Source organism: Falco biarmicus, chromosome 5 (genome assembly GCF_023638135.1).
Source record: "Falco biarmicus isolate bFalBia1 chromosome 5, bFalBia1.pri, whole genome shotgun sequence".
Lineage (NCBI taxonomy): Eukaryota > Metazoa > Chordata > Aves > Falconiformes > Falconidae > Falco > Falco biarmicus.
Window position 1 is genome coordinate 43,425,048 of NC_079292.1, and position 26,959 is coordinate 43,452,006.

Sequence of the window (26,959 nt, forward strand, 5' to 3'; positions counted from 1 at the left end):
ATGAGTTAGAAACACTGAGTGTTGTTAGTTTTGCCTGGACAAACACTAGACCAACCTCTGGAGTCTCTTCCACATCTATTTTGCATTAGAGAACAATCATTAAGTAATACCAAGCTGTAATTTCATTATGTTTGAGGGCCAATAAAACTTTTGAAAGGCATTCAATGTTTTAAAAAATTGTGCGGTATTCTTTTCTGTACCTTTCTTTCTATAATTATCTAACTCAATTCCCCTCGTTTTACCTGTAGAAAATTAACAAGAACAAAATAAAAACTGATAGGTATTTTAAACATCTCTAAAAATACTTAAATAACTTCCCATGCACAGATACTTACTCATTTCACCTAAGAAAACAAATGCTGTATGTTGTACTGAAAGGGGAACTGCGTTTTTGGTGGTGCAAAGCTGCTGTATCAACATTTGTGTTGATATTATGTACTAAACATTAAACCTTTCAGCTGGGGCAGCATGTTTGCTCCTTTGTTATCTAAAGCTAGTGGATGGAGAAATGGGTAGATGACTTCGAATAGGCAGCCGCTCTGCTCATCTGGTGAGAATACGGAGGAGGAGCATACACGTGGGCAGAAGGTGAAGGACACGAAGGGCTGTGCATTGCCTCTGAGGGCATGACGGTGTCCAGCTGCAGAGTCCAGTGGCAGAGGTCTGTCTCATTTTACTCATTTTTATCATTTGACTATAGCCCTGAGTGGGGCTTATAGGCTCACAGATACGGCAAGGGACACACACTGCCCCTTCCCGTGGTGGGAGTGCGGTGGTGCTGTGGAGAGTGCCATGAGGCTGTGCACTAGGGGAGAAGTCAGGTGATAGCTGCAACGGCTGCAGCACTGCTGGGGGACCCAAGTGGGTTCGATAACAAGGTGTTAGTGAGAACGATGTATGGAGAAGTTTAGAGTGCAGAAGATAGGCTGAATGACCCAAGCTGTCTTTTCTGATGTGATATTCTGTAATATACTGAGTAGCAATAAAAATAACCAACCAGCAAAACTTTGTGATCAGGATCCTCCTTTGAGGTCTGTGCAGCCAGTTTTAACTGACCCTCTATTCCTCCTGCATATGCTGAACTCCCAGCAGAATTCATTTGTTTGAGTAGATCAGATAAGAGAATTTGCTGTAAATCATTTTATCGTAGGAAAAGGAACTAAAAGCAACACATGACAATTCTGGTTTGCTTTAGGTCAATAAATTTAGCTTTCTTTTGGAGCCAAGTTTTCTCAATGTAAAGTATGAAAAGACCTCTTCAGAGGATAAAAAACCTAATATACAAATGCTCCGATTTTATTTAGCATGGAACTAATTTACACATGCCTGACCTATAATTGTAAGTATCATAGCACTTAGATATAACATAGATATGTTTGCTGTGTTTTGGTGGCTGTGTTAGAATATAGCGAATATGGTAATCTCTGGAGTCAAACTGCTCCTATTTCCATGAATATCATAACACTATTGCTTTTGTTAAGTAATGTCTGTACAAAAATTTTGTCCTTTTCATTATTCTTTACAGATATTTTTGTAGTTGTATATTTAAGTGATCAAACAGTTTCAGAATTAAATGTGCTCCTCTCTTCTAGTGACTAGGATAAAGGAAATAAAATGAGACTGAAGTAAGAGAGGATAAGATGCAGGGGTGGCAGTTATGTCTCACTAATCAAGGGAGAATGATTCAGTTACACTGTTCCTTTCAATCTTTTGATTCTTGTTATTTAGATACATTTTACCACCTTTAGCTGAAATTGCAAATAGTAGGCTTCTGTGATAAACACCCTTTAAACATTTTCACTTGAATCTCTGCATCAAAACACCCAAACATCTGCTGCACATGATGAAATAAAATTAACCCAAATCCCATTTCATTTCGTGCTTTGTAGGCTCCCTGTCCAACTCAACAGCTTTGCCTGAGCCAAGGCTTAGCAAAATTCAGAGCAGCTGAGTGTATTTCAGACCCCTGTCTTCTGTCACTTGTGTATTTTGTGCCTTTATTTAATTTCAAAGACTTTCCATCTCACTGGCTTTTTGGTACAAAATTAAAACCATGGATAAATAAGTGTTTTACACATTCTGCCTGAAAAGAAACATTTTACTTGGTATTGTGATCTGGTTTAGTCAGCTGCATTAGGAGGTGTGGGAGGGTTAAATGTCCTAAGTGGCCAGCAGGCAGACGATAAAATTAAAACTCTGCTTGAAGTCTCTTACTATCACGTCAAGGATGAAATGAAGTGCCTGTTAAGCTCAAGAGAGTGTCAGAAGATTGAGGCTAGCTGGGGCTGCTGGGTGTGCACATCCTCCCTGAGCATGGGAAGGAAAGAGAGCAGTGCCGTGTCAGCTGTGTAAGCCTTGCATCTCTCCGCTTGTTACCTTACATGCCGACCCCTGGCTCAGAAACACCAGCGAAGACAAGCTGCAGCAGCCAGCAGGATAGCAGTCAGCTGGTCACCAACCACAGGCTTGTTTCTGTCAGCCCTGATTGCAGAGTCATAGCTGATGTTGTGTTAGTTAACATATCCCCTCAAGTCTTGTTCTAGTACAGCTCATTAGGCACTCCCCAGGCACTCCCCAGCTTTTTATATTGACTGAGATTCATGCTGCCAAGCGCATCTGCAGCTTGTAACATGCTCATTCTTTTGCAGGTCAGCTGTTTAAAAGGTATTTATGACATTTCAGTGGCTTATGCAGGTATCTTAAAATTACACGAGTACAAAACTTGTAAGGTATTACTCCATAGTGTGATACAAGTTCAAAAATGGCCGAGACCGGAAACAGAACTGCTTGGAGTGTTTAACTCAAAGACATTTCAAGCCTTTGTAAAAAAAGGAAGATCTCTCCACAAGCTATTTGTCCCTTCCTGCTTGGACAGTTTTTGTCTGGAAAGCTGCAAGAGCTTCTGGTAGAAGCCAACATTTTGCAAGGCAAGCAGCCTCACACTCACTCTTTTTTGAAAATAATTTCTTTAGTAAGAAATCTAATTTTCCTTTGAAATAGTCAGGATAGAACATTTTCCACTAGTGTAACAGAGAAGAAAAAAATGGTACTGAATTCCTTGACAGATTGCTTCAAGATAACAGCCTGCTCTCAAGTCAGTATAAGGTGAAATAGTTACAAGTATCCAGCCTGGTAAGGAATTAAATCCCCGCTGAGCTCATTTCCATATGGACAGTATGGCTCCAGAAAACATTTTTGATAGCAAATGCTCCTTCTTTCCCTTTTGAAGAAAGCCTATGAATCCTGTTTTGATCCTGCGATAGTTTTAAATTGATAGAAGACTACAGGTCTTCACCGTGTTGCTCTTTAGTTGCTACGGTGAAGGCCAATTTATCTCCTCATTTGGTAAAACTCGACAAAGATTTGGGCAGATTTCAGGTCTGAAAGAAAAGAGAAGACTTCAAAACCAAACACAATTTGAGAACGCCTGTTTGGACTTCAGTTAGTTTACATTGCAGGTAGACCATCTTGGAAAGAAAGGGTAAAAGGAGAAAGTTGGTAAGATATATCTTTGAAAGAGAGAAAGGCAGTTATCAGACTGTTGATTGCATTACTGGAGGGAGGGACCATCTTATGTGTGGCATAACTGCTAGCTCTGCTGAGTCTGTGGATTTTGTATCCAGTAGAGTTATGAATTTTAGTTCCCATGCTCATTTTTAGAAGGTATTTTGTGGGTTTTCCCTAAGCTACAGGGCTGAAGATTAGAGACAGAATGATTATTCTGTGAGAAATATTCATCCACTTGCAATTGCCTAATCCTTTATAGATTGCCTGGGTGAGTTCATTCTGCTGTGAAGTGTTTGCTTGGTTTCACTGACACGATTACCCTGAGAGTGTCTGATGTGCTGGCTGAAGAATATAACATGCCTGGGTGTGCAACAGCAAGTCTGGCAGGATATTTAGGGTGGTACTTTGGGTTTGCTTGTGGAAATCAGAAACAATGCAGGCAGATGGCAGCTGTACATCCATAGTCCTGCCCTGCAGCCTCTGCCAGTGACGGGCATGACTTTAGGACTTAAGAGCTATGAGGGTGGTAGTAGACTGCCTGTGCAAAAGGAGTATGGACTTTTCAGGAGGTTTAAGGAAGCCGTTGTGCCAAGTTTGCACTCTGAGGGCTGCAGTCTGGCCCTTGTGGTGTAACAGTACGGGCATTTCACCAGGATGCCTGGGGGTGGACAGGGGCTCTGTGTGCCTGCCAAGCTGCCTCTGTGTGCGATGCGTGGGGCTCTCTTCTGAGCATGGGTCTGATTCTTCTCCAGGAAACTCAATGCCAATCGATCATAAAACAGGAGCAGGCCGTAGCCCCTCGTTGCCATGCTGTTTTGACCTGTCCCTCTTTTCCCAAGGGACAGCCAAGGAGAGCTGTAAAGAGGTCAGGTGGCCCTGGACAGTATGACAGACATGGTGGGAGGGCAGGGCCTGCCTGTAACTCCAAGATGTGTTTATACTTAATAATAATGAAGAATGACCCGTCAGCAGATGGAACTGTAACTAATTGCTGCTTTGCTGTTTGAGTTAATTATTTCAAGCTAAACACGTTGTGTGACCACGCTAGGCAGTTTTTGTTTAGACTGTATTTTGGCTAGAATTAGATATCGGTTGCCGCAAAGATGTGAGGAATTAGAAACAAAGTTTGTGGGGCTTAATTAACTTTAAATTTATCATAGACCTAAGCTCTTGAAGAGGTCTTTGGCATCTGTTAAGCCATTTGATCTCTGAGGGGTGTGGGTGCCCTCAGAGTGCTCCATTTACATGCACATGTCAGGGCCCATGGGACACCTTGGCCATGCCAGGACTTCTGAGGCCCTTTGACTGCTTCTAAACATTCAGCTGTGCCCAGCTTACATGCATCATGCCTGCTCCTCCCCTCCACTGTCCTAAATCGGGGGAATTATCTGTCAGCACCTCTGTTTCCAGGGAACTGCTGTGCGAGGGTGAACGGAGGAGAGGCAGACAGTTTAAAGCTGTGACACTGTGAAAGATGAGATACCACATTTCTCCACCTCGTACAGCACCTCTCTCTGCTTCTACGAGGCAACTTAAAACAATCTGGGAAACATCTGTCAGCTTGGCACCTTAGTATCTAAATGGAGCACACCAGCCCCAGTGGAAATACTGCTGCTTGGCTTGGATATTGATCCTTAATTTTGTGTGGGTAGATGTATTTGAATCTGTTATTTCCTGAAAATATAGCATATCAGATGCCACACACTTCATGCTAGCAGTTTGCCCCAATGGTTATCAACCAGGACTTTCCTCCTCTCACTCACAGAGACCACGATCAAAGAAAAGGCCCCCGAAGGACACCTCCCTGGCTCTTCCTCAGACATGTGGATACAAAACAGTGTGGACACCGAATCTGTCATCCCGAGACTCTCTCTATGGACTGAAATGTCTACAGGCAGAAGGGGTGTGCCCCCAAAGTCTCCCTTGTGGAATCTGGCACCTCTGACAGTCCTCCTCTGTGGGAGGAATTTCCCTGAAAAACCCAGAGTGATAAACCTGTAACCGGAGCCTCTCTGTTGCTGTAGTGTGGCATCTCCAGAGACTGGGAGTCTGAGATGTCCTGGAACTGGTGAATTTGGAGCTGGACTCACAAACTGTAGCTTTGAGAGAAGGCCTACTGATGTCTTAAAGAAGGAGTAAAAGGACAAACAAGGGATTGGGATCTGGGGATGAAGAAAAGGTGTGACAAGACTAGCTACAAGGAAATGTTCCACTCATATGTTGAGGTTTGTTCTCTAGGTTTATAGCTTTTCCAGATGTGTGTGCACTCTAGGGAAAGTGTGGACTCTAGGGAAGTTTAAGGAGAAATGGGACTTGGCGTACCTTGCAAGAACCAGGCTGTCAAGCATGTTTGCATTGAAAGTTTATTACAAGGTGAGGTCCCCCGCTGTCTCTAAGCACGCATAGCAGGGCCATGCGTGAGTTCACATATGTCCACCACATTGTTGCAGCTGGGATCTGATTCATGGAAAAGGAGTGGGAAAGGGCTGATGAAACTGGGAATCCTCTATAGGGGTGGGTGATACCAGGAAAGTTATGGATTTGGCTATTGAAGGGCTGAGCTGACCCAATTATCAAACAGACCAAGAAGCATCTTCAGTGATGCCATTGGCCTGTGGCCCTCTGCCTCACTAGCTGAGGATGCCTAGGAGCCTCAGCTGTTTTTCACTGGGAAAACGTAACATGAAAAAGAGTGTAAGTTGCATGGATACACTAGGCTTGGCTTTTGATCTCCAGTAGTGCACTAAAGGTCCCATGTGGAATTATATATAGAATACAGATAAAAAAGTAAAGGCAACGTGGATGGAGTAGACATATCAGTTCTGCTCACAGTTAAGAGCTGCAGTGAGCTCTGGCTTCTGAACTTCCACACAGACATACTTTTCATAGAGAAAATACCATAAGGTGATACTGTTCTGAGATAGAGGCAATGGCACTACCTGGTTCTAGTGGAATAGCTTGACCTGTTCAGTTGATGGAGGGGCTGAACCGAGTCCAATACTTCTGACAGAATAATATTCATGAATGCTCTGTATTTTGATTAAAGACTTCAGTGATGAAAAGGGTTCATTGATATAGAGAAACTGTAGAGGAATGAAGGTGGGTTAATTAACATTGATAATATACAACTGTGGGCTGTCTTCAGGGGCGGTGGGTTGGCTGACGTGGATAATGTGCAGCTGTGGTTGGTTCTTCTAAGTAGTTAAATAGCTCTAAGGACTGTGTGAAGAAGAGCACTTGATGAAGAGAGACCTGGAAGAAGCAGAGGGAGGAGAGCGAGTGCCCTGGATGTAGGAGAAACAAGGAGAGGCCCTGAGAGAATGTTAGCCTGGCTGAGGAGAGGCTGGCTGGAAGAGGAGTCCAGAGAAGAAAGAACCCAGATGCAGCAGAGGCAAGAAGCAGGGTGGATTGGCCTGAAGAGGATGAAGAAACAGCACAGGCAGTAGGTGAACTTTTGAAACCTTGTCGGGGGTTGGTGGCTGTGCCGGGGCAAGGTGTGGGAGCTACTTATTGAAGTTAACCTGGTATTGGGTGGTAAAAGCCTTGTTGCAGCTGGCTAGTTTGGATAGTGCTGTGACACACTGATGCTTTCTAAGACAGGTAGTGTTAAAAAAAAAAAAAAGCAGCTGTAGGTGTTTCTAAGTGTGGGGACATTCAGACTGAGTTGTTCATATATGTTGTCCTATATGAAGTTTTTTCATGTTTTTCCTTTGGTATTCAGTGTCCTCTCACATGAGAGCTCCAATGTGGTTCAAGGCCAAGTGCATGTTAGTGTCTACAGAGTTTGATTTTTGGGCACGCTTAAAGCAAAGGTTCTTTCAAGATAGAATATTTCAGTCTTCAGTAGTCATGGCATGTAGTAGAATGAATAAATTCATAATGAAATTGTTACACTGTGTATGAGATTATTTTTACCTAGAATTCTTTGGGTTTTATTACTTCAGTAGTGTCTTAGAACTGTGTTCTAAAGAATTAAAGAAAGGTCTCAAAGTAAAAAGTAAAAAAAAACTAGAAAATTCAAGCAAATAATCAGAATGAATTTGTAGGACTGTATCCTAGTTTCTTTACAGAAACCAGTTGTCCAAGTAAATACATATTAAACATAGAAGGAAAATTATTTTTTTATTTTAATAAACTACTGTTATTTTTATAATCCTCTTTAAAGTTTCTGGCAACCTTCACATACAGCACTGAGTTTCTTGAGTGCTTTGTCTAATTAGTTTGCAGAGGACTGACAGCTGACATGACTTCCATTAATGAGTTCTGATACTCTACATTAAATTTTCTTTTACCTTGTGTATTAATTCAGTGCTGAGGGGCTGTCAGGAAGTGGTTGAGAATCCTTCTGGGATTGTAGATTTTCTTGAAACTGAAGTGTAGGAAGATAATAAATCATGTGAATTTCTGGCACTTCTCCCCCTTTGTCATTAGACTTTCGGAGCAATTAAAGCCTGACAGTTCAGTCACACTGATTCACTTGTTTTGCTCAGAAGTGAAATGCAAGGATTGGTTTTTATCAAACAGAACTTTTGTTTTTCTGGATTTTCAGTTGCATTTGTAAACAGCTCATTCCCCTGCTTCACTGATTGTTTTCTGTGTCATGACAGGTCTTTTTAAAAACATGTTTTATAATTATTTGTTATTTTTAAGAATAATCGGGAGAATTGATAAACTGTAGAAAGAGAAGAATATTACTAGCTACAATCAGTGACAATTTAGTGTATTATCTTATTTTCATAATCTAAAGTCAGAATGGTTATATTAAAATATTTTTGTTTGTAGGTAGAATTTCCCATAGAGTCTAAGGGAATGGAAGACCCAGCTTCAGTGGGACTTAGATGTCTAGCTTCATCTGAAAATATTATTCCTCAGTAAATGCAAGAACTCATAAAATAGAACTGTGTGTGTTTTCATGACTGGCTTCTGTCTCGGAGCTGATGGCAAAGCTTGCCTGCCTTACCTGTTAAGATGTGTTCTCTGGTTTTTCAAATATATCAAAGTTTGTTGGATTGAAATACAAACACTCAGATTTTGGACTTGTATCCTGTGACCCCCCCCCCCGTTCTCTTTACTTGCATAAACTACTAGTAACAATAAAGAGATCCTATTAATGGAATTGAAATCTAGGCTCAAATAAAGCTGCACCACCTTTATTAGATATATATAAATCCCATTTCTATATATTTAAGCACTTATAAAAACACTTATGGTATGAATTTATGCAACCATAAAGATGTGATAACACAATATTTTTATAAACAATAATGGAAGATTAAGAGATACTTCTAGTAATTCAATTTGAATTGGATGAGAATATCTTTGTGTGGACTTAACTCTGTCTTCCCACAGCTAAGCATCTCATCCCCACTGGGCTTTAGATAGACTTTACATTCTAGCCTGTCTACAATATATGTGACTTTTTTGGCAGTTGTTGCACTTGCCTTTTTGCAGTTCTGGTGACTGTCACTTTCTTCCTCATGTTTCAGCTGAAGGAAGTCTCAATGTCAAGTATAATTTCCAGTATTAACTGGAAAAAACATGAGGAGGGCCACTTAAAATCCCACAGAGTCTGTTATTTGCTGGCCCACTTGACAGAAAGGAGCTTTACTAAATATTGAAGCAGCATGTTTACATAGCAGCACTTTTAGCATATACAGATGTTTCAAGGTAATAAGAGGAGCATCCAAAAAGTACCTTAACTGATGTTCCAGAAACAAGTTGTATGTATGAGTTGAAAAGGAGCTCAATACAGCCCAAACCCTTTAGTTCATAATCTAATATTTCTATTAAAACCCCCAAAATCTTATTTTTATGATTCAGAGGGCAAGATGGTTGAAATATTTAGCCTTTCATGTTACTTTTTTTTTGCAATTGAATTATGTAGTTGAAACACCAAAAAAGAACCTTTAAAAAAGATCCAGCAAGTTTAACATTTAATATTAATTTAAGGACTCACTGAAAAGTCAGCTGCATTGCAAATTGAACCAACTATGGAAATTATTTGCATTCAGGAGTTAAGAATTTAGCAGTTGCACAAAGCTTTCATGAAGTGTGAGTTGCATCTATAAATATTTTATATGCACCTGAACTGCAAATAAGAATTAGTTTTTACTTGAACAATGTATAAAAATGTCCTTATACAATATGTGTAATGTAACAACAGATCTTTTGGATATATATCATTAGATAATGAACGGTGTTCTTGTACAGTATAACATATGATTAACAGCTAGGTTTACTGACTCAATCAGATACTGAGTAAGGATATGTTTGTGTAGACTCTGCCACTTTCCCAGAAGTAACTAGTTCATAGGTATGTCAGTGATGTATTTGCTTTGGGTTCATAGTATATTTGAGTAGGTTCGTACCCAATGAACAGCTGCATGGAAAATACTCACTTAGGTCCCAGCCTTAAAACAGCTCATCCACAGAACTGATGTTACTGGAGCCCTATTGATAGCTATGTTATGCATGCCATGCTCCAGCCCTGCTCACACAAATTTGATTGGACTATATCACTAAATGTGATGGGGAAAGTGTTTGAACTTTTTCCCCACCACAAGTAATTAATTGGCATTCATGATATTACTTTAACAAGATTGAATTATTCAGGTGAATAAGAACATGGAAGACTGGAAATCAATTTCTTGAGTTGAAAGTGAAAGATCAAGTTTATAAATAAGGCCTACCAATGTACAGAATATGATGTACTTAATAATTCAGACAAATTGAAGTTAGTTAATATTTTGGATGGGAGTGTTAAATGCCGAAAGCAGTTTATTAGGGTATGTGAATTCATGTGTAAAATAGAGACCAATATAACAATGGATAGTATGGTCCAATTTCAAAGCTGGCTGTAAGGCTTGATTTACATTTACGCTGCTTTGTAAAGGCAGGCAGACAACAGTTCAACTCAGTATGAAGATATACCTGCCAATAATATGCTAGTAAAATAGATTCCAGTTTTGGTAGCTAAGTTTTGAGACTTATCTTGAAATTTAAACTAATTTTCAGCTTCTGTTGCAAACTTATAGTCTGCAGTGACTCAAAGCATTTAGTTCTATCCTCAGGGTGAGACATTAATCTCTAAAATCATATAACTAAAAGAGAAAGCATCTCCTACATATAGCTGGAGAGATCTTGCTGCAAGAGGGAATCTGAGGACTTAGATACCTATTTTCAAAAAGCACATGAATTTCAGTGCAAATAATTGGCAGTGGTATAGAGATGAACTGATAGCTTTGCAGGACTGAGGGCAAACATGCAATTTGGACTTAGTTGTGGTGATCTCTCTGTGGGGGAGAGTAGGACTGCAGCAGAAGCCTGGATTAAAAATAATTTTTTTGTGAAGAAAACCCCTGAATATTTACATGTCAATGTTTTTAATCAGAATAATGGATGTATTAAATATGTAATTGGAAAGTTTCAGCAACACTTGTTTCAGATATTTCTGAAGGCTTCAAAAGAAAATTTCAGCTTTTTAATAAATTGTTAATCATAATTCCAACCACGACAGTCCTAGAAAGCTTTTTGCTGCAGGTTAACAGAATTGGATGTGTGGCTAGGCAACCAAAAAGATACTAAATCTTCAAGCTGATAACAGGGAGATGAACTGTGGTGCCCAAGAAGAGTTCTATTGACTTCAGCGGAGCTCTGGGCTTTCTGTGGTAAGATCTTAGCTATAGAATCAGGAACACATGCAACGAAACAACATCTCCAGGGAAGCTAAAATAACTTGAACCAACAAAAATTAAAATGCATGAATTCCCTCCATCAAGAAACAATTGTGATGTTTAATTTCCCCTCAATACCTGTTCTAATTTTTACTGTCATGATTAGTTATATTATCTACTTTTTAATTTTCCATTTTATGTCTTAGAAATGTAAATTCTAAATGTGATATTTTATTGAAATTATAATCTTATATAAACGTTATGTGATTTGTTGAAGTGTAATGGCATTGTATTATGTCTGCAGACTTAGAAATGTAATTATACACACATTTCCTAAGATAAAAAAATAAAATCCTAGAATTATTTTTTTAAAGGTATATATTACTGACCTTAGTGCTAATGTTCATTATTCCAGTTCTATGCTACTTCGGCAAATCAAAGGTTTTTTCTTCCAGGACCTAGATCAAACCTGATTAAAACTGTCAGCTTTTTCAGCCTACAGAAATAATTTTGAATGCTGGAGAGACTGAACTCTTTAGAAGCTTTTGGAGCATAATTTGATTTAGTCAGAGCCACCTCTATAATTCTCCAAAGTGTTTGAAAAGTAGTGGTTTTTCTTTGCTACAGAGTCAACTGGGGAGGTGTAAGCAAGCTATACTTTCCAAATAAGTATTGTAAGAACAGAATGGTTAGTGTGCATAGTTTTCCCACAGAACTAAAATATCATTCTTCTGAAAAGTCAGTGTAAAAGTTGAAATAACAGTGATGCCAGAAAGTGTATATTCACTTTTTCCATGTACACTCAAGAACTTCTGTATAACTGGTCATCTGGGATAGTTTATAAGAAAAAAACATTTTGAAAGAGTTTCTTAAATGCATGTATCTTCCGTAAGTTGCCAGTGATGCTTATTTTTATTAGTACTTTTATGTAATCAAAGGTGATCACTCCAGGGAAGAATCTGAATAAATAGTTGGGTGATGGGAGGGAGTATGCTTTTTCTTATGGTCATTTAACCTGTGACACCTCTGTAGACTATCAGCAAGAGTGGTGTATTGGAGTTTTGTATATAAGAGATAGAGATAAGCACATGTTGGAATATGTGACTTGAGGGATCGCCTCCTAGACCCTACAAATATTTTATCACTCTAAAATGGCCAGCAGGTTTTCTAGCTCCTAGGATGTGGCAATTGAGAAAATGTTTAAAGTGATGGTGGTAGGTAGCAGTTACCTTGTGGGGCTATTCCCCACAAGAGGGATTATCCTATCACAAACTTGGGTATGGTAACTAGTAACTGTGACTAATGTGGGTAATGTTATGTGGGTCACTAGGTCCTTGATGTACAGTGGTCTGCTAGTTTGGATTAACACAGGACCTTCCCTACTGTATTAGGGCTCAGGAAGAAAATGAAAGAGAGGGTATAGGAAATACAACTTAGAGCTGTGTAGCATGAGAATGCAAGGCTGACTTTATGCCAGTATAGGGATGTTAATGAAAAGTTTTAATCCAGTTAAAAACATTACTTGTTTGTAAGTACATAGTGAAAGATTAATATTTATATATTGTAAAAAAACCTATATGATGTGCTTGTTCCTATTCCTCTGAAAAGATGAGGAGATGATAGAAATAGTGGTGAAACCTTGGGAGAAGACTAATGATAACTGTCCATTTAAAAAAAAAAAATCCTTGTAGAAGCTAGTTTCCTCTGTAGTCTCCTTCAATTAGCATGAAACAATCATAGAGATATAATTATACTTCATTGAGGACCCATGAATCCAGGAAATGAAACAGCCCAGTCTCTTTAGACTCTACAACAGCAACGAGAGTTGTGCTTTGTGGATTCAATCTGTTTTCCTCGTGTCCCTGGCATGGATTGCAGCAGTTGTTACAAAGCTTGTCTAATAGTTTTTTAGCCATATTTTCTACTTACATGGAAATGAATTTGCTGCTAAAACTTTCTGGGTTTTTTTCTTGCAAACATTAGTATTCCATAGGAAGATGAGAGACAATTAGTGTTAAGAAGTCAGCATGTTACAGTAACAAACAATTAAGAAAATCGTGATTTATGAACCTCTTGGGGAAAAAAAAAGCAAGAGTTGGACTTATGCTTAGCTTTCAGCAGGTTGAGAAAGCCGCAGACTAACTGGCAGCAAGCAAAGCTTGGAGGTAGCTCACAAAATTTGAACAGATTGTTTTAACTTTTTGCTTTTATGGAGGCTTAGTGTTTCTTTGTTTAAAAAGAAACAAATTTTTTTCTTAGAAGATGAGTAATTCAAATGAATTTTCATTGGTGTATTTAGACACTAGTGCTTCAGTATAATGCCCTTAATTAATGACTTTGGAAGGAAGACAAAGCAGAATGAAATTAGAGACATTCAAGACTGACTAATAGTTTGCCTAACTTTCGCAAGTCAACTGATACAAGGTTTCTAAACAGCTCATCAGAAAACAGAAGTTTCCGTAGAAAGTGTCACTTTCAAAAGCCTTTGAACATTTCTGTGGAAAGTAAGATACATGTTTGCATGTGACTCTAAAGAAATGACAGGTATGTTTAGCTGGTGTCATATCCACATTTATGGAATTTATAAGTACTGGTTAAATTCTCAAGCTGGAGGTGTCAGGCAAGCAATATGTATTTGGTAAAGTAGGTATTGCTAATTGGGTGGTTTTAGGTGAAAATCGGGCAGCAAAAGTCAAAGACAGAAAACTTTCATTGTAAGCATGTGAAGATCTTGGAATAGATGGATGGATAGGATTTCTGGTCAGACTGAGGACCTGCACAGCCAGTAACAATACAAGGGTGTGAGACAAGAAACCAGGATGCAGGAAAACAAATTTGGGCTGTGTTTTTCTTAGATTAAGACTGATTTCTCAAACTTGCGCATCCTGAGTGAGAGACCTGACTGTGGCAATTATGCTAATATCTTGATCTCAATATCTCTGTCCATTTGTTGGCAATATTAATTAGGCCAGGTAGAGATGGGGAGTTCACCTAGTGTTGATGTTCATGTCCTTTGTGTGGGTTACACAGAGCTAGGACTTGCAACTTGGTCTTCTCTGTTCCAGGCAACTAATTTGGCAAGTGGTGCTTCTGTGATGAGAAGACTGGTTTTCTGTTTACCATTTAAAAAGGCTTTGGCTTTGCTAACATCTAGAGAGAACTTCTTTTTTTTCAATACTGAAATTAGTATTGAAAGGGAAACCACCTGATCCCCTAGGTGCAATGGCTGTATCTAGCTGAGACACAGCTGCTACAGCTCTGGTTGAAAGCTGTGGGTATATTCCTAGCACATCCACAGAAGGAAAGGAGCTAGAGGGAAAAAATGTCAGATGTTAAGTTTGTTGTAGCACCGTGTACCAGAGATGAGAATGTTTGTTTGTTGCTCTGTTGGGAAAAATTATGCTGTTTTTTTCCACTGCAAGAAAATACAAGGGAAAACTTCAGGCTCTTCTTTCACACTGATGTCACTATTCATGGACCAACAATCTCTCTTGTCTCCCTCTTTTTTTCCCCCCTGTCTCTCTCCCCTGCCCCTCCCCTCAGCTTCAGTTCAAGAGAACACCTAAATGTGTGTGTCTGTTAAATGGAGCAGTTTAAGCTAATGTTTAGAACCCAATGACTGTTGGACAACAGCACACTTAAACAGATGGAGCATGCTGAATAGCTAGGCTGGGCTAAACCAGCCTTTCAATAAATAGAAATGGTGGAGTCAATGAAGTAACACTGGTGTCAGTGAGACTAAAAACTAGAGAATGGAATAAAGTTCCAACAAAACCTCTACTACATCATTTTCCTCAGACTGCTGTTTAAGTAGACTCACTCCAACCTGTTCTTCCTGATGCTTTTCTTTAGTTTCGTTAGTTTTCCTTCATAAAAGGGAAGCAGGTTGTTACCAAATGTCCTACTGTTGCTTCATTTCTACATGAGCAGAATTTTATAGCAGCAATGTCTGTGTTTCAGTTCTCTCAAAAAAGGAAAACTAAAGAATTTATCAAGAAAGAAGCAGAACCTGACAACTGCTTCATAGCAGAACAACAACATATCTGCTTTGTGTGGTATTTTTGCATTGTATTCCCACTGTGCACCAATACAATAAAGAATTTAATAAAATGCAATAGAGGGAAATATGTTCTCAAATGAGATGTGAAAACAGATGTGTTAATTCTGAAGAAAATGAGGGCATCACACTCGGTGATTTTTGGACTACAATGACATACACTTTACCACTGCTTTTTAACATAGTTCTTGTTCCATTGTTAAGACTGCAAGACTATTTCCTTTTAAATTCTATTTCATGTCACTTCCAAACTTAGATTTTAAAAATTAGGCAGAAAATCATTTAAGAATTACTCTGAGATTAATATTTTTCTGGAAGAAAAGAAAGAGGAATTTGATGTTATTACTATTTCAGTTAAGTGTGAAAACAGGTACAAAGGTGATATCTGCCAAAGTCACCTTAATACTATCACCTATCTCAGTCACTCAAGCAAGTGGGTTTGTTTAAAAAAAAAAAGATATCAGGAGAAAGGAGGAGAGCTGGTGGGAGAGAGACTGTTTTGGATAGACATGAGCATTCTGTGGAAAGGACCAGGTGATGGCCTATAATCTACTGCAACAGGACAAACAGTTGAGTATCTAGGTCATATTTATAAACTTGAAGCTCAAAAGACAGCTTTGGGATAAGTTTTGCAGTCAGTCTTTGAATTTTTTGTCTTGATACACAGACCAGAAAATAGTAATTGTTTATGGGGAAGATAGTGCTCAAGATATGTTGTGACTAATCATCCAGAAACTCAGGGTTTATAAAGCTGAAGTCTCCATGTAAACACAGGAGGAAGCAGGGACGTTTCTTGTTCATAGTGGAGATCTGTCTGCCTTTAGGGTCCAGGGCTGGCTGTACTTTGAAGATAAGTAGGATGGAACAGAAGCAAACAGATGTGAGGACATACATTTACAGTCTGAACTTTGGGTAGAGATTTAGGATTGCTTTGTGAGAACACTTGGCTGGGAGCTTACAACTGTTCTGAATTGCACAATGTGGTTTCCTTTCAAACATTATATAAATTGTGACAATATAAAATCTATTTTCTCTGAACTGGTAATTCTTGTATTTAATAGTTTGTGTTTGCTTGGTTGTTCTGACTGTTGCATTCTTGGCAAATGTTTCCACTTTGATAGTAAACTAGCCACTTTCATTGTAAAGTTGTAAAGATGGCTTTCAAAAATTAATGCCACTTAACATCCTTAGTAAAGGAAAGCAGTAAAGAAGCCTGAATGGAAGCATTTTAAAACTAATAATTGCTCATTAAGGACTCTGTCAGGTGGAAAACTTCTGCATTTATGTCAGAATTCGTAAATTTGTGCTTTACTCCTTACCAGTAGTACTAAACTAATTTGGAAGAATCTGGTATGTGCATTTCACCACAGAGCAATAGTAATGTTTAAAGGGAGGGTTTTGTGTAGTGAAGCTGTTCAGAATTTAATCTGCTCAAGTACACTGGTGAATGTCTTGCTTACAGGAGAAAAAAAAAAAACACATGGAAAGCCTTCTCAAAAATCAGACTAACACTTCTAAGGGCTGCTAGTATTTTGGAAGGATAATGCATATTCTTAATAATCTGCCAAACACACTGTTCAGGTTACATTTTGGAGTTGACTGTAGCAAGATTTTTAGCTAATGAACCTCTCTCATGCCCTTTATATCAATCAAAACCAAGTATACTTTGAGCTGATAGTGGGAAACAATCATAGGCACTTTAATTTTTTTTACTTTATCCACCAAACATGAATTTTGATCCATGTCTTTCTATCCACCACTTTGACAGCACAACAATAAAATAAAGCTGGATTTATTTAGCTGACATCAAGACTCATTTTGTATTATCTTAGAGAAATCCATATTCTTGTGATGACTTTATCAAAGGTAGGAGATGACTGAACAATGGTACTACAAAATGAAGCTGTTATAGATATGAGTCGTCTTTATTGGAAGAATAGAAATTGCCTACTTAAAGTCTTGAAATCCTAAACATTTAAAGTTTAACGCTACTTTTCATTATGCTTAGTATGACTTGTGCACTTTGATAGATGAAAATATTGCCCTTAATGCCAGACACTATTTCTGAATTAACAAAATGTCAATAGGTTGTATGGCATGATTTTCAATAAGCAGAATATATGTAAAAATAAAGGCTTTTGAAAAAGTATTGAAAATTGAGGTGATACAGGTGCTCATTGTGAAAAGAGCTAGAGGAATAACACGCTTCTACTCCAAAATAAATCATAACATTTCATTTCCCTAATCCTGAAAGTGAGGAAATTCTTTATGCTGTTACTTCGTTTTACTTTCTTTTCATAGGGGATAAATAATTCTGAGCAAGTTTTTTTTTATTGTTGGATTTAAAATATCTCCAGTTATGCCGCTATTTTCCCTGTTTAGGATAGTCCAGTTCTAATAGCTATGGGGTAGCGCAAAGAAACTGCTATGTCTGATGGGGATCATCTTTGATAAATCTACCAATAAGGTAGACAAGACTATGACTGGCAACAACAAAATGTTTCTAATTTCTGACTTAACACAATTTCCAGCTGTTTGACTGTCAAATGCACAAAATCATGTCAAGTACATCGGCAGGGTGATTTCTAAAAGTTAAACTCTAAGTTAAAATAGAAATCAAGACAGATTAGGCAATATGAATGTACTCTTTGGCTCATTTATGTGGCTTGGGAGTTAAAAGAAGTATTATGCCTTTGAAGACTGGGACAAGATGGGAATACCACTACAGTTCGTTAATAAAATGATCTTATTTACAAATCGGAAAATGCTAAATGAAACAGTCCATTTGCCTCCCTAAAACAGCAGTTTTAGAAGTGTACAGAAACTGAAATCCCTAGATATAACATTGGCATTTTCTCTTACAAACAGTCATATGTCCAACATTTTACTCGCCCCAGAAACTTGAAAAATCAAAAATCTTTATAATAGAGTACCATCTGTTCGGATCCCAAACATGGTAGCTAAAATAAAAATATAATCTGGTGAGAAATTATGATTTTGCAAAGCAACAAAACACCTTTCCAGCTATTTAAGACATATTCAAGCATTGTCCAGGATTTGATGTTATGTTTTACACAGCATAATATGTAGTAAATTGTTGCAATGTAAAAGGTAAAATGACAAATCCTCTTAGTAGAAAACAGTGACACTTCTTATGTTTTTCAGATAGAGCATGAAGTAATCTTCTACATTTACAGAGTCAATACTTATAAATCTATTAAACAAATTTAAAGTAATATAAACTGTTTCTGATCTCCTCTGGTAGTGGATTTTGGATTTTCTAATATCTAACGTCAGTGAAGCTGGAAATTCTTATTTTTTGAACATTAGAAATATTTCCAAATATTTTGCTTGATATCTCTCTGGGGAAAAAAGCTCCTTATTAAGAAAAATCTTTCTGTTCTGGATATGGCTAGACCTTAGTTCTGTGGTATTACAGTGTATTACATTGACAAGATAGAGGCAGAGTCAAATGTGCATGTGAAGGCTCATGAATTACACATTTAAAAACCAATTCTCAGTGAAGCAGAGGTGTAGTCAGAAAGAGGTGAAGAAAGCCTTAATAAATACACGTTATTACAACTGATAAGTACTTAGCAGTCTATGAAAATATTGGCAAGGCCTATGTGACAAAATAGATTTATATTCACAAAATAAAAAGAATGAGAGAACATGAGCTGGTAAACTAGATTGGAATCAGTGAACTGAGAAATATTCTATAACTATTAAAAGGCTTGACTGTCTTTGTCAAAATAAAGTTTTTTACAGGCAGTAAAGAAAGATAAATGTTGCACTGAACTGTTGCAAAAACCTGTTTGTGGAATGGTGAAGAAAAATGCCTGAACATAAGAGTTGGGCACTATAATGTTCTCCAAGCTAGTCAAATGGCAGCTTTATTAGTTGAACATACTTTATTTTAAAAGACAGATGAAGAAAGCGACTGTATTCTAATCCAGAATCATTCACAGTGAAAATTAACAATAGCTAGCTACTCTAACCCTGATCTTGTACATTCACTGTTGTCTTTTTCCTCCATTCATTGTTCTGTAGTTTTTCAGGATTCTCAGGAAAATTTGAGATAAGAAATTACTCTTGGTTCAAGTGTAGGGTAATATGCAAATTATATTTAAAGGTTATGGAATATATGGAGTAATTTGTATCATATGATTCAACTTCAAAGACTGATTAATTGTGAATTATTTATCATGACTTGTTCTAGGACTGATTTATCCTATTGCCATGGTTTAACCCCAGCTGGCAATTGAGCACCACACAGCTGCTCACTCACTCCCTCCTCACCCAGCAGGAGGGAGGAGGAGAATTGGAATGTAAAACTTGAGGGTTGAGATAAGAACAATTTAATAATTGAAAGAAAATAAAACCAAAACAATAATAATAACAGTTATAATGAAAAGGAGGGGAGAGGAATGAAATCCAAAGGGAAGGCAGAAAAGAAAACAAGTGACATGTGACACAACTGTGACCGATGTCCAGCCAGTCCCCCAGTTTATATACACAGCATGACACCCCATGGTATGGGATATCCCTTTGAGTTCAGGTCAGCTGCCCTGGCTGTGTCCCCTCCCAGTTTCCCATGCCCCTCCAGCCCTTTTGCTGGCAGGGCCTGAGAAACCAAAAATGTCCCTGACGCAGTACTCAGTTTGTTATCAACACCATTCCCATACAAAAGCCAAAGCACGGCATTGCACTAACCACCAAGAAGAAAATTAACTCTATCCCCATTGAAATCAGGGCACCTATAAATCCAATATTCAGGAAAATAGTTACCTCTGTCCATAGCAGTAGTCAGTCTAAATACTTGGTAGCATATTTAGTGTTAAAGCACTGGGAATCAAAACATGGAGACCTTGCAGAGACATACTGGAGCGGTGGTCTATGTTTGTTCCCTTAATGCATAAAAGAATTGTGTGAATTTTCAAAAATACTTAAAGAAAATATAGAGTATTGAAAGGAGAAATGGTCTTCAGGCAAAGCAGTGATAAAGAGTACAATTTTAGAAAAGTTCCCTGGCTGTAAAAAAAACAAACAAACAAACAAAAACAAAACAAAAACAAACAAAAAAAAAACCAAAAAGGAAAACAACCTAGAATCCATAGATGAACAGTATCTGACTACATTTTCAGTCCTGGAATTCAAACATAAGCTGATAGGTTAAAAAAAAAAAAGTTACACAACAGCTTAGAAGATTTGAGGTTAACCGGATGTATTACAATCCAGTAAAGCAGAACAAACTCTTAAATATAACAAAGTACTTCATATATGCCTCTAGCTGAAAAGCTCTAGAGAAAATAGGTATTTTAGCAACCTCACTAGTCAGGATAGAAAAATGACAATAGATAGCTAATTCAGAAGAAATACAAGAGTTTCAGACAATTTTATAGAGTGTTACATACTACACATAATATGCTTATTCAACAAGATCATGTGAGAAGGAGAAAGTTCCTTTTCTTGGAAGGAAACAAAGGCTATTGCACCTGAAGAGACTGAATGAACTGCTGATTATAGGGACCCGTTACAGTGGTAAGGATTGATGCAGAGGTCCCTACCAAAGTGCTAGTGGACTAGGGAGTCTGTTTAGATGAGAACATCTGAATCAATATTTATTCTGGGCTAACAAAGAAGATCCTAAGATCTGTGACACTCCTAAGCATGCGTGGTCTAACAACCTTTTGATGTAGACACTGTCTAAATGAGAGTAAGGATTAATCAGAAACCTCTGGTAGAAGCTGAGCTGTTGCATTCCTATTTAAAAGGTGCTTTTGGCAAAATGGAAGGTGCTTCATGATGTTTCTATAGGTTAGGGAAGGGATCCAGGGAGGGATGTTCCATGTTGCTGCCACTGCTGGCTGCAGCCAGGGCATCCCTGGCCACCCAGAAGCCCTCAGCTCAGAGGAATAAAGGTCAGAGTAGGCACAGAACATTGAACAACTCTCTTATGAGCTGATTTTTGTACACCTTCCCTCTGAAAAATAGCACTGTTCCAAGCATGTGGACTTTGTACTACCCTGGGAAATAAATAGCTAAATCTCAGTTGTTGGGAGTCATACTTTCTGAAAAAGTCCAGTTGGTCTATTAGTTTAAATGCATTAAAAGTGATATAAATAAAAAAAGGATATTAATCCCACAGTATATTATGTATTTTGAAGCAAATTATATATTAGACTAGTGTAAAAAACCAAAAGATCTTAAAGTAGGCAGTATGGAGACTTTCAAGTGGGTAGAAAGGCTACTATTAAAATGCATACACTCCCCAAATTTAATTTTTTATCTCCATGTTCACATGCATTTTTATCACAGACAACACTACAAAGACTCAGCACAGTGCTCCTTTGAAAAGAAGGTTATGCATACCAGTATTTAATAGGCTTTCCAAGACAGGTGGTCTTGTGACTTGCAACGCAGCAGAGTATTATCATGCAGTGCGAGTGAGGGATGTTACAAAACAGTGTGAAAGCTTATTCAGAGCTGTGGATTAAAACGAGGAAAAAATAGTGTGAGGAAATTAATTTTTCAAATAGCTTCTGAAAAAGAGATAAATTCACACCAAGAAATCCCTTTGCTGAGGCTATCTTAAGATTACTAGATAAATATGAAAAATTGCAACCCTCTCCTTGTTTACCACTATAGGTTAAATAAGGAATTCCTCCTTAAAGACCCTCCAGTATTTATTTCTGATTGGTTAACTGGGCAAACCACACAATTTGATCAAGTTTTTGGAGAGGAAAAATACTTTCTCTCTTAGCAAGAAATTAGTACTAACCCTGCACATTTTGAGAATTTTTTTTTTAATACCCTCCTATATGGTAGCCCTTGCTACCGTGCTGTGGATCTGAATGTACTAGGTGGGCATGAGCCCTACCATGTGTGGCAATATCCTTTTATTGCTTGCAGGATTCAGCCACAGACATGCCTGCTAAGTGCTTTTCTAAAGTAAAAATATTCTTATGGTAGCTGTGGCTGTCAAAGAATATAAACAAGTCAAGGTCTGAGATGAAAGACTATATCTTTTACTGATATGTTCCTCTTTATATTGGTCGGTCTAATAAAAGATACCTTCTCCTTACAAGCCTTGCCTGTTAAGAGACTTTTTTTGCCTCGCAATACTAATAGACTTCAGTTTTTACCTGCTAGACTCTGAAATGCTCAAATATGAAAGGAGTTATTTCCTCTTACCCCCAGTGTATTCTCACTGGAAGAGTATGTTTTATTAAAATGTAGGACATTTTGGGAAGAGAAGCAGCGGGCACAGTCATTTAATTACCTAGAGTGTTGACTCCTGATTTATATAGTGGGCAAAAGAAGTTCAACATACTGTAACACCGAGACACTGAGACAGTAGGAGTTGTCTTTTGCTATTTTAATCAATAATCTTACACAACTTCAACATTTTTCCTTTAGAAAATTTGAATTTTCAAGTAGATAGTGGATGCCACTCCTGATACTTTTTTTTAATCTTAAAAAAGTTTTAACTTTGGCTTTAAGGAGTGCCTATATGTTTCACATATGTGTTTTGATTGGTATTCAGTTGCCCAGAGAAAAGAGTTCAGCTACCCAGCTGCCACCAGCTTTTCTAACTAGCCCTTGTGTGATGGTCATCTTTACCAGTTTCTTTTCCCTGTATCATGGGAACACTGCCTTTTTGGATACTTCTTGGAATAAAATAAATGAAAAAATATTAGGTACAGTGCAATTTTCTTATTGCATTAAATAAATAAAAAATAAATAATCAAAATCAGTTTTCAAGAACATTTTAAGTTGGACTTTATTGATGTGAAGTAGTAATGGCTTTAGGAATTTTCTTTTTATATTTCTTACTGTAATCAACTTTTTTTCTGTTTCTTGATGTATAGTACTAAATTTAACTGTGGGAATATGCAGCCAATCATAAGCCATATAATTAAAAAGATAACAAGAAATGTCTTTATAAACTTCATTTTGCCTATTATCTAGTGTAGCATTTTTCTTAATAAAAATGAAAATAAAAAGAGAAAATGTCCTTATTAATCTACTCAAGTGCCAATTACTAATTTCAGTAGGAAAAACTGATGGCATGAGATGTTTCTGTGACACAGTGCGTATAGTTGTATTAGATTTGTAAAACACAGAAATTAGTTTGCATAACTTAAAATATTTTCTGAACTGTTAAGCTGCTCACACTGCTACCTCTGTTTCACCAGAATCGTTGAGGAAAAGCCAGATCAGTGGTCAGAGCTGAGCACAAGCACCGAGAGCTGAGTCTCTTGGGAGGGAGAAGTGGTTGCTGAGCCAGAGGGTGTCCTCAGGACCCAAACACCTTACCAGACTCTTCCAACACTCACCATATCCCTGAATTCACCTGCCTTCTCTCATCCTAGGCAAGTATCTACTCAAGGAGCTCAGCGGCCAGATACTGACTGTGTGGCTTTTGGTATTCCCCACTGACCCTGCAGGGCTGTATGGCACCTCACTTTAACCAGGCTTGACATATGTAAATGTCTACAGAAACAACCAGCCCCTTTCTGTCATAGCTACGTGGTTAGGTCAGACCCAGAAGCATCCCTCCACCATGCTCTTGGTGGGCGATGAGGGCAGTCTGACCCGCTCTCTCCCTGGAAGAACCCCATATACCTGGCCAGCTGTCTAGTACAGGTCAACATATCTGGAAAAGGACAAGAAGACCCTTCCTGAGTTGAAGACAAATAGATTTAGGTAAGGCTGTTTGCTAGGACACTCAGTCAGCAAGCAAGAGAACAGCTGTCATTCAATTTGTTTTACCTTTACAAACCAATTGTCTTTGCTTTTCTCATTTGCAGAGCAAATTTGGCAAACAATTTGGGCAAGCAATTTAGGCAAGCCAAAGACCTTACTCAAAGCACAGCACCCTCCTGACCTCAGTGCCTTGTTGTTATCCAAATGCTGTGTAAACCACCTTGTTGCAGCACAAACAAACCAGTAGGCTGTAACAAGGCTTTACCATTGGTCAGATTCTACTGTCTGAGCTGTATCCCCTTCCTCTAGAGGTCAGACCACACCGCTCCTCCTCAGGGCTATTTAACCACTTAGCAGGAAGGAGCTACACTTGCACATCATCCGTCAATCAACCTACTGCCTCTGAGGCAAGGCCACAGCTGCATGTTATCAATGCTGATCAACCCACTGCCCTCATTCCTCTACACCAGCTGACAGAGAGATAATTGGCTTTTTAATGCTGTGCAATGCATACCCTGCAGGGAGCAAACCACAGCTATCTCTGACAAGTAGTGCTAAGTGGTTCTTGTCTCCAAATGGCTTTGGAGATTATCTGTCCCACATCTCTTGAAGCTTCCTCAGTCCTCCCTCATTGGAAGAATTTGTCTAGAAGGCTCAGGGTGGTGGAATACAGGGAAGATCCCTTCTGTCTCATTTTCTCACATGACAACAGGTGGTGGTGAAACCATAGAGTCAAAGAAGGGCAGGTTGAGAAAGGAGTCAGTAACACTGAACCTGGAAGATATCCTGGCTGTTGTTTTATGAAGAAGAAGGTGGCAAAGAGAGCTGAACCTGGTGGTTATACTTGAATCATGGTGAGCTGTATGCAATTCTAGTACTTTCTAAAGAAATCCTCCTTTGTTGGTTCTGAAATTTACAGATATAAATTGTGTTACAGATGCTTTCTTCTATAAAATCTGAGATATTTTTGTACAAAAGCAAGTTTGAGAAGCTCTTTTTTCCACAGGACCATGTACACACAGACATCAATTGCATTGTCTTCCCTGAATGTACTGCTAGCATCCTTTGTTAGCACTCATGACTGGCCATGAGGTGGGCAAATTTGGGGTTAATTTTTTATCTGCTCTGTTTACTTTTCTGAAGTGTCACTACAAAAGTGCCATTTTTATGCTTATAAGAACATTCTCGGCATTCAACGTGGTTTAAAAATATCAGTAGAGATTCAGACAGCTTTTTGACCTTTTTTAATATCCTTGATTCTTAGTTTAGTGGATCCTTCAGATTAACTACTTTTTAGTAGTTTGGTTTTGGGGTTTTTTTTGTTAATGATAGCAAATTAGGATTTATTCATTCAATAACTATACCTAATGAGATGAAGATACTTCATTATTTTAAGGCTGCAAGGAAATATATCATTCTGCTTCTTTAAATGCAATACCTATTAAATAATTTGTCCTTTTCTTGCTACATTCAGATGATGCCATTTGTACAGAGCACTGAATCTACATAATGTTTATTTTTAAATTATTTTAATAGATTATTTAAATTATTTGCTTATTATTTTAGTTTAAATAAGGTTAAATATAAAAGTGTAGGGTCCTTATTTTCCAGAGTAGAATTCCAGGTTTATTTCAGACTGGAACTTGATTGTAAACAAAGCCAAATTTATTGAAGTGAATTCCATCTGAACTTGCAGCTGTCCTGTGTTTTGTTCACTGTTTTGGAACAATTAATGAAGAGACATGAAAGTCTGGAAAGGTAGTGACTCATTATAGGCATCTACCTAAAGAAAACAATGAGCTATGGGGAAATATTAGAGCAATTGAAGGAGGAAGAAGAGGTTAAATGTACCTGGCTGTACAAACAAAATGCAGACAAACATTTATTAATTTCAAACCCACTGCAAAATTTCTTTAAAGGAAAACTTGTTGCTTCTATAAACCATCCTTTCTTCATACTTTAACAAGTGTTAAGTATTGGGAAAACTTTTTTGGTTTTAAATTTTTTTGGACATAATCCCTTTCTGAGTTGAAATCTGCCTAAACCAGACCTAAGGATCATTTGTATTCCTAGCCTACCAATACTTCCAAATCCACCTTTGTATGGAATAAACTTCTTTTGAAAAGGCAATAGGGGAGAATAATAGCTCTTTCTGTTAATGATTACCACGAGATCTTTTAAGCATAACTGAAGTAATCCATTTTTCATAACAGGGTGCACTTTTAATGCTTTGTTGAATCAGGATATATTATTGCCATTTAAGTAGAGGAGGCAAGTAATGCATTTCTAAGAATTCCATCTTTGAGAACTAGAAGCAATAAAGTACACTATTAATGACATTATTTTAATTTAAGTTTTCATATTAAGTAGTTGTCTTCCTTAATCATAATTCACCAGTTACACATTACAGGATTTTATAAAAAGGTATACTATAAGGCATTATAAGATATTTAAGGTATAAATTTGTATACAGAATGCTTCAGTGGTTACCTAGCTTTGTCTTGGTTATGCAGTTGGGTAGGATGCAAAGAATGTGCTATATCTGGTATCACCTCATCTGAGGATTTTTTTGAAATATTTCTTGAGTCATTCTGGAAACCAAAGCCCCCTCTCTTTTTTCATCCCAGTATGATCTGGGAAGGAGGCAGCCCGATCTGCTCTGGGTCCCTTGGCTCTCGGTTCTGTGACTATCCTGGCAGTGGATAAGAAAGAAGAATTTCTGCTATATTCATGGGTATGAAGTGTTCGTAGAATCTTGCAGGTATAGCAGCCCTGCTTGGCATCTTGTTTTGATTTTAAACAACTATGTTTGACATTTTCTTTAGCCATATGGGTTTGTACATGAAAATGAAGGAGACCTGTAACCATGTGTTATTATGGGAAAAAAAAAATCTCTGCTCTGTCCTTGCCAATTAAAATGTGATAATGGGTTTGGGCTACAAGAATAAGTTTCAGTTGCCTCATCTCAAGGTGTGGACTTTGTCTGACTTATGTACCAGGGGTCTAGCTGGCT

At 38.0% G+C, this 26,959-nt stretch overlaps 1 long non-coding RNA gene across 1 annotated transcript in view; it reads left to right on the forward strand.

Annotated features, from left to right (window-relative positions):
• The first annotated feature begins 395 nt into the window (after window positions 1-395).
• The window catches only part of LOC130150537 (uncharacterized), a 46,389-nt gene continuing 19,825 nt past the window's right edge, over window positions 396-26,959 (forward strand). The window contains exon 1 of the long non-coding RNA XR_008822248.1: window positions 396-661. This is a non-coding gene — a long non-coding RNA (uncharacterized LOC130150537). The remainder of the gene's footprint in view (window positions 662-26,959) is intronic.